This window comes from Lactuca saligna, chromosome 9, assembly GCF_052625555.1.
Source record: "Lactuca saligna cultivar CGN05327 chromosome 9, ASM5262555v1, whole genome shotgun sequence".
Taxonomy (NCBI): domain Eukaryota; kingdom Viridiplantae; phylum Streptophyta; class Magnoliopsida; order Asterales; family Asteraceae; genus Lactuca; species Lactuca saligna.
The window spans coordinates 30,762,784-30,772,379 of record NC_136425.1 but is presented as its reverse complement, the minus strand read 5'-3'; the positions used below and the strand labels follow the sequence as shown (position 1 = coordinate 30,772,379).

Genomic DNA, 9,596 nt, shown 5'->3' with positions numbered 1-9,596 from the left:
TGGATAAGTGTTGATGAAGAAACAAATAATTGGAGAAGGGCAATAAAGGACACGAATCACTCAATTCAATGACGATGTCGTCTTAAGTTGCCACAAACATTGACCAGCCACATTGACAACAACAGGCTCCAAACCAGCCAACTAATAGGAAGGTGGTTTGGCTCAACTTAAAACTTGTCACTATAGACAAGCGTGTTGTGATTTTATTGTATGTTTAATTTTTTTGATTAAGTTTATATGAAGATTGATAGAATTTGTATATACATTCCAAATGTAATTAAAATATAATAAGATTACAACAAACATATTTATGAATTTTATTTTGTAGGTATATATTTTGAATCTCATCCATATAAAAAAATTTGGTTTCATGAAGTTACATGACATATAGCGAACTTATCTCATTAAAAATTGATTTCATGAAGTATTGGGAACTTATCTCGATGAAAATTGTTTCATGAAGTTACAAGTCATGATCAACTTAATATGAAGCTTCATAGAGGCTTACGTATTTTCTTTATTAATCAAACAATTCATAGGAATAATTAAAGAAAAATAATCAACATCTAGTTACCTTGTATGTTAAGTTGTTAATCACTTTTATTAAATCTACCTTGTATGTTAAGTTGTTAATCACTTTTATTATGATTTAAGTCGACGTAGAGTTGTTTAGTTAAACAACTCGTAAACCGTATAAACCACAACGAAACCGCACAAACCGTCTGCACCAAACTGCATCGTGTAACACGGTTTAGTACCTTTGCGGTGCGGTTTAGAGGTTTTGACTCTAAACCGCACCACGGACATCATTATTAATCAATGAACCAACCTAAAGCATCGTAATTTAAAGCGATTAACAACAAAATGAAGGATTGTAGACTTTTACAATAAACGCACATATACCGGATTATAATAAAACCATTTTTTTGTTTAATTTTTTTAGGCCATGCTTTTATCGAAATAAAAAAACGAATACATTGTTGTTTATGTTTTTTCGTTTTTTTCCATAAAGATCCATATTAATATATAAAAAATGATTTTTTCCAGAAAAACTCACTACTTTTTTTTTTTTTTTTAATGTTAATGTCTATTTTTTATCGAAAAAAATTAATAAATATATCAAAATTCATATTTTTTTAAATACTTTTTAAATATAAATTTATATTGAATTTGACAATATAGTTCGGATTCACATTGTAAATCTGCTCAAATTTACATAGTGAAAACTGTTCAAATTCACATTGTGAATCTGTTCACATTCACAGTGTGAATAATAGTAAGACAAATTCACATTGTGAATTCTGAAAACTAAATTAAATACAGTTCAGTTTCATAATGTGAATAAATCCATTTGTTGATTTTACAAAACTAATTAACAAGTAATAAAAATGCTAAAATATTACAAAACTACGAAGAAATATATTTCAATTCATATGTAAATTTCACTTATTTTGTATTTTGTGAATGATCAAATAGTTAGAAATAGTAGTTCAGATTCGCATTGTGAATGTTGATAAAAAATTGAGAATTTTAGTATAATTTTTTTTGGATAAAAATAAACTTAAATATTGAAAAAAACAATAAAATGAAATGGGGTTTTTTTGAAAAAAAAGTTAGATGACGAAAAATTACGAACAATATATTCGATTTTTTTTTCGATAAAAATGTGACTTAAAAAATTTTTAAACAAAAAAAAAGATATTTGTTTTTTGGTAAAGATATGAATTTTATGGTATAATCTAAGTGTATATCTATTCTATTGGTTTCTTGTTATAGTTATCTATTTGTTAGATAATTTTTTTGAACAAAAAATCTAGTATACTTCTAATCTACACCTTATTTCACATATTTCCACATCTCCACGATGAATAGTGAACCTTTGATCTTAAATGAAAGATAAATCTTGATCACGCTATGCTAGAAACCTTTTATGTTTGTGAGACAGTGTGATTTCACTACTTACAGACTACGAACCACGAACTTCGCTTAGATTTTTCCGGTTCATTCCACATGCTTTATTTAAATGCTTCCACCTCGTACTTCCATGCTTGCTCTTTCCCCGTTTTCACATTATGTTTGTGAGACAATTTGCTTTCACAAACTACAGACTACGAAACAATAACTTCGCATAGATTTTTCCGGATCATTGGTTGCCGTCATCGTCGTCATCCGTCCACCTTTCTACCAACGAGCCCAACCACAAAGGCTGCTGTCCTTTTCTCCTTTCCTCCTTTTTCTTTACTCCTTTCTCCTATATCTTATATCTCTCTAAATAACCTTTTCTCTAAACTCTATTTCTCTTAATCCTAAAAGCCACCGACACTACTGACTCCATCGCCACTAAACAACCACCAACATCACCGTCACCGATTCTCTCTTTAAGAAATGCCTTAATCAACCCCCATTTCTTGGTATGTTTTCGACAGTAAGTAATATTCAACGTCTCTCTCTCTCTCTCTCTCTCTCTCTCTCTCTCTCTCTCTCATACATACAAAGAGATATTTCTCTATCTCTATCTTGATGACCACATTTGTGTATATACTATATAGGATCTGTTTAAAGCCTTAGCGTGAAGGTGCTTGAAGCAAGTTGAAGGTGGTGTTAATCTCACCACGTCTACCTTCACATATACATACACATTTATTTGTTTTGGATTTCGTCTTAGCTGAATGAGATAGTATTCAAAAGGTTAAAAAAATATTCATCATATTTGGTATTATCAACCGATTAATACTAGCAATTTCTATATGTATCTCCAATATTGTCCACCCCCTTAATTATATGTGTGTAAGAGTGCTTGTGCATCACTCTACGTCACATATTTGAGTGAAAGGTTATTTGTGGCTTTGAAATTATGTCGGCTTCTTTCTTTCTTTCTCACTTTAAACAACCCCAACCCCCTCCCCCATTGTAATTTTTTTCCCTTTTAACTTTATTTAAGGGGGATTCCACAGTTTACTTGAAATTTTTTACTTCAAAACTATCACTATAAATGACAATATGCTGATTTGATGAGACCTTCACATTGCTTTCAAAGTAATAACCTGTTTTTCCACCGACTGATGCTCTTTTGATGAGACCTTCACATTGCTTTCAAAGTAATCACAAATCCTATGTGCAAGCCATGAATATCTCAAAATCTGATACAGTCTTATGTAGCTTGTGACTTCAAAATCTACAGTCTTATGTAGGAGCCAACATAAGCACAACCTTCTTTATGCAACAAAAAAAAATAACATATAAAAGTCAATTTAAAAAATGAAAATGTAAAACCAACAATACTTCTCGAACGGATGGAGGGTAAAGATTTTTCGCCTCCTGTTTTTCAAGTCTTCAAGTATAGAAACTTTAATTATGGAAGGCAGATCAATATTATGAAATGCGAAAATACAATAGGTTTTGGATGGGAAGAACCATACCTGATAGCTAGCTCTTTCATGGCAGCAAATTAAGTTGAAACTTAAACATCTTCAACGTGAAGGTTTAGGTGGTCATGATGGTGAAGACGGGTACATGAATCACTAACTCATTCAGTGGCGGATCAAAGACTTACGAAAGAGGATATGTTCAATCATTATAAATTTTCATTTAAATTCTTAATCAACCAAAAGTGTTTTCAATGTATGCACGTTCTGACACTACAAAAGTTCTTTTAAAGTGAACGTACACACACATGCTTTAGTTATGACCTCAAAACGCCCTTTGCACAAGTTTTTCAAAGACAACAAAATGTGTGTACCTGGTGTGTTTAGTAGCATATGTACCACGCCACCTTTCATACCAAACATAAACTCACAACTAGGATTAGGGTTCATAAGACCAAATTTACATTACAAAAGATGTTGAACAACAGTTTTCGGCCTATCAAAGGTCCAGTTTTAATATATAAGGTTAGAAAATATCAAAGTGGTGGTCTTAATTTCCATGTCGAGTTAGTAATGCACGTACCCTGCTTCTCCATCTTGTGCACCTACCTCATAATTAACCTCGTATTCGAGCTCTGCAGCAAGTACGTACTAATTCTTCCATAAGTTGATACAAGTTAACTCTGAAGAGAGAGAGAGAGAGAGAGAGATGGCTATATATTTATATATATATGAGAACCGATTTACATGAAACAGTCCACTTTGATGCTTATTTATAACAAAAAGAATAGAAGATGGGACAGTAGCTAGTGTGGTCTTCGAGAAGCCCTGTGTGTGATGAATAAAGTGTTTGATGGGTTCGAACAGGTTGTTAACCACTACACCATACCTAGGGCCACATCCCAATCACCACTAATGTAAGCTTTTGATCTTTTCTGTGGAAAGGAGAAAACAAATGATTAATTTGAGCCCATTACGGTCTGTGGTTCATAAAAAAAGTTAAATCCATTAAATATTTACATATTGTCTTAGTGCAGTATATATGAAAAATATCTTTTAATTCATATTTTATGTTTCACGTATACATATAAAATAAGTTAATAAATTTACTTTACATATATAAGTAGTTTATAAAAAACAAAAAAAGTTTGAAACTTGAAGCCGGACATATATAAGTTTATAAAAAAAAAAGTTTTAAACTTGAAGAGGGCAATCCTAACCAGCCAACATTAGACTTCTATACTGTAATTGCCAAATCTTGATCCTACAATATTCATAGTTAATTCAAGTTTATAAAATTTAGTGGGTCGTAGCAACGTATCATTCTATATTTTAAATATTGAAGTTCTTTATAAAATTTAGTGGGTTGTAGCGAAATATCATTGATTTATATTTTAAATATTAAACTTTATGAAGTTCAATATAGTATATTTAATAGTTATTTAAGAATTAAAAAGTTTCATTTTTTTAGTATTTATTAAACACCAAATCCACTAACTTTCAACGTGATATTTGATGTTAATAGAGTTTTATCCATTAAATGATAACTATATTTGTAATATATAGTCCTTTATACTGTTTCTAGATTAGCCTGTTTACTTGTATAGATTTTAGTTGGCCATATTTTATGCTTAGCCATAATTGTTGTATGATGTATTCAATTGGAATGAATGGAATACAACTCATTATGAGAGAATATTTGTAACATCTCGAAAATCATAACAAATTTAAACTTTTAAAAACAACCCAAAATCATAAAATGTTTACAAAATCATTGTTCCCAAATTATTTATCCATATAGAGTATCTCAAAATCATAAAACAATAAATAGAGGATGTGTACAGTTACGTCTTCGTCTTCCCGCGATCATCAGAAGTACCTGAAACAACAACTAAAAACCGTAAGCCAAAGCTTAGTGAGTTTCCCTCAAAGTACTACCACATATAACATATCAAACACAACATGCATAACCGAGCCTTCATCCTGACTAGACCACCACGTAGGGCTTACAACCTATCTGGACCACTCCCGAGCCTTCTGCATGACTATACCGCCTTGTAGGGCCTACACCCTATCCAGACCGTTCGCGGGACCATCGGCCTGAGTGGACCGCCTCACAAAGCCTACAGTCTATCCGGCCCTCCCTGGATATCTTAGCATTTAGCACAAAGTAGGACCGTCTCAACCCAACCAACCATAACATGTCAACATACACATAACAATAACATATAACTAAACATCAGACAAACAGGCAGATTCGCAGATCACTACCACATACTAACACCCTATATATCAGGATACCGATCTAACACATCTCGACGACATAACAACATACTATCCTGTAACAGAATATACAGTCAATTGGGCCGGCCTTGGTGTCTTCGATCCGTAAGTACAGTGAGGAAGACTTACCCAACAGTCTGAACAATAGCTGATGAGGTCTCAACTCTGAATCTTAGCCCTAACCGCCACCAAACCAACCAAAAGACCAATTATCAACCACAATCCAAACTACCCTTAAGTCAAACTTGGTCAAAGTCAATGTCAAAGTTGTTAAAATCAGCGAGTAAAACTACGTCAACCCAACCGAGTCAACTCAGAATGTGTATGCAGTGGCGTACTCCAGAAATACGGGGAGCATACTCAAGCGTTGACCACCATCGGGGAGGTTGACCATGTACGCGCTGCGTACTCAGGTTATGCAGGGTGTATGCCAAGTCTCCCCAAAAACCCATGAAGAGCTTAATGCCTTAAGTCTTCACGTCTATCTTTCAGATCCATGGCCAAAATACTACTAGGGGTCATAAAGTTTCCAACTTTATGAGTTTTCATGTTCAATAAGTGCTTAACTCAACCTCTTAATGCGTTAAGATGTTCTAAGGAATGCATGGAGTGAAACTAACCCCCAATACTACATTTTTATGACTTAAGACCCCTCCAAAGGTCTGAAAGGACAACTTATTGGGTCAAGAACATGCTATGCTCCAGAAACACCACATTTGGGACAAAAAGAATCTAAAATCAAGCCAAAAACAAAATCTAAATGATACTTCACCAAGTTTAGAACTTTATACCTTCAAATAATGCTAAGTTTAGAATTTTATCTAAATTATACCTCACTTTAAGGGTTTTAGGTTTTGCGAAACAAATCCCATGGCTTGACCGAAATCCCATTTAGACTGAAATCCCTCCCTAGACCGAGAACCTGATAGGTTTTATACAAACAATCCTATGTGTGCATGCAACCCTAGATATAAATCTATGTTTTCACTATTAGTTACACAACATTATGAACACAAAAGAAACCTAACATGCTCCTAGGTAATTTTGAAAATCATAAAGGAGAATGGAACACATACCTCTTGTTGTTATGTTGTAATAACAACTTGTATCTTGAATCTTCTTGTCTTTGAAAGCAAGTACCACAAGTGTATTACCTCTAATGGCTCACAAACACTAAGAGCAAATGGAGAAGCAAGAGAGAGGGATATATATATATATATATATATAGAGAGAGAGAGAGAGAGAGAGATAGGAGGTATGAAACTCGGCTCTAGGAACCCTAGGTATCAAGTGGCCGGAATTCTTATGCCAAGGGGTCTTTATATAGGTGTAGGAATTAGGGTTTCAGTCCTTATCCTTATCTGATTACTTGCCCACCAAGCAGTCCAAAGGATAACCCTAGAAATCTTATCATAGACGAATTCTAAGGCCTTATCCCCTTGAATTCGTCCACCCTATCATATAAAGTCATCCTTTTCCCTACTTTGCAACTATCACATAATTACAGTTCAGTTAACTTCTTTTGATCACAAAATTAATTCTTAATTAATTCTTGACCAATGTTAACTAAACAAATAGGATTTCTCTTTTAATATATTACACTTATAATATATTAATAAATCATAATAACCTCTTTCTTTATTATTTCTCCAGTCAAGTTGCTTTGGTGAAGGCAGCCCAAAAGGACCATGCATAATCGGATCAAGTACTTAGCATATATGGTTACGGGCTTAGACACTAATCCAACAGTCTCCCACTTGGATAAGTCTAGTAACCATAAATGCAAGTAGAATCCGATTAGCAATCGTATCTCTCAAAGACGTTGTCAAACTCTGATCTTATCAGCAACCTGTACTTTAGATAAGGGATCGAATGATCCTCTGTTCTAGATATCGTGTGGACAATCACATGGAACATAGTCATACTTATTTTCCAACTTTTTGTTTCTCAATCTTAGATTCATTTGACATAGAACTTAATTAAACACATCAATTCAGTCCTGACCAGGCCCGACACATAAGTCAAAGCAAATCATCGAGAGGACCTGATATCACTTTTACCCTCTTAGGATAAAAGGAATAGATAAACTTCGACATATATGCATTTATTATTCACTAATTAAATCATACACAACAATGTGTTTTATAAAATCAAGTTACTGATTCGTTTTCACATTATCAATGCACAACCAATCAGCAAACAATAAACCATATATCTAGGTTTTAAGACCATATGATATTATCGTCTTGTGATCACTCGTGATAAAATTCTATGAAGTGATTCCAACAAGCGTGGGTTTATTCCTATGCTCAAAACTTGTTCATAAGCACTCATGAACGTTGTAGCAAACCTTTGCTATGTCTAATACCTTTCAGACAATCTATACACCAATTCATGACAGTGTTCATTCATACCTACTTCCAACATATGAACGACTATGGACCGTTCGAATAATCTTATTATTCAGGAAGTCAACAGACGACCTGGGTGCTATCTGGGTGATCGTTGACCGATTAACAAAATTCGGCCATTTCCTGCCAATAAAGGAAGCGTACAAGATGGAAAGAATAACACGAATATACCTGAAAGAAGTAGTGAGACTCCATGGGGTGCCCATATCTATTATCTCAGATAGAGATAGCAGATTCACCTCTCGTTGAATCTATGTACTAGCAGATTTCATTGAATATCTAAAAACTAAGTAACTGTACTCCTTGTTGAATCTTTGTACTAGCAGATTTCGTTTCCTATATGTACCGAATGCCTTTCAAAGGAAAATTTTCATGCATGCACTAAGAAATTATCGTTAATGAAAGAGTTATGTGTTTTTTTTGAGATATATCTCCTATGTTCCCTATTATTGGTTAAGGTGGCATAAGCGAACCACCAAAATCTCTAAACACTCACCGATATCCGAATTTACTATATACTCATTATACTTCTATTCGATGACAGAAAGATGCCGAGGAAACCAATCCATAAGAATAACAACACAGCACCACCACCGCCGCCTCCACCGGATATGAATTCCGTAACCTTCCAAGTAGCAGTTTCCGCTGCAGTGACAGCAGCTCTAGCCCACATTGAAATGGGAAACAACGGTGGTGGGAATGGCCAAGGGATGGGAAGCTCCCACAAAGGGATGAATCAATGGCCTACAAGGGTCTGTACTTACAAGGACTTTTCCAATGCAAGACCCCATACTTTCAACTGGACTGGAGGAGTCATAGCATCGAAACGATGGATCGAGTTGAGTCAGTATTTGAGATATGTGAATGTGCGGAAGGGAGTAAGGTGAAATTTTCGGCCTGCACATGCATCGATCGGGCATTGTCATGGTGTAATGCTCACATTGAGGCCATGACACTTCCCGTTGCAAACGCCATGTTTTGGGAAGAACTCAAAGAGATGCTAATGGCCGAGTACTGCCCCCGTGGTGAAGTACAGAAACTCGAGCAAGAATTGTGGAATTGCCAAGGAAATGCTACTACTGTACCTGTTGCTATTCCTACTAACCCCATACCAGCTAATCCTTATGCTGGTAAACTCCTTAAACGCAACAAGTGTAATTTCCAACACAATGGAAATTGCCAAGAAATGCAATGTCAGAACTGCAACAAGAAAGGGCATATTGCCCGATTTTGTAAATCACCACCCCAACCGATTAACCAAGTACCTGCCGTTGTTGTAGGTCAAGCGTGTTATGAATGTGGAAAAGTTGGACATTTCAAAAGAGATTGCCCAAAATCTAGAAATGTCAGGGGAGTTGGAAGAATACTGGCAATCGGTCATGAAGAAGCTGTGGCAGACCCTACGGTGGTCACGGGTACATTTCTTCTCAACAATACTTATGCATGCATTCTATTTGATTATGGTGCTAAGAAGAGCTTCGTGAGCCATAAATTCGAGCAGCTACTAAAACAAAACTCCCAACCACTAAATGAAACC

At 34.8% G+C, this 9,596-nt stretch overlaps 1 long non-coding RNA gene across 2 annotated transcripts; it reads right to left on the bottom strand.

Annotated features, from left to right (window-relative positions):
- Positions 1-2,689: 2,689 nt before the first annotated feature.
- Positions 2,690-4,095, bottom strand: LOC145014012 (uncharacterized). Of its 2 annotated transcripts, none has more exons than XR_013665373.1 (2): positions 3,420-4,095; positions 2,690-3,213 (listed from the first exon to the last, which is right to left on the bottom strand). It is a non-coding gene; the product is annotated as an uncharacterized LOC145014012 (long non-coding RNA). The 2 variants fall into 2 exon arrangements; XR_013665374.1 differs by having other exon boundaries at positions 2,690-3,210.
- Positions 4,096-9,596: the final 5,501 nt, after the last annotated feature.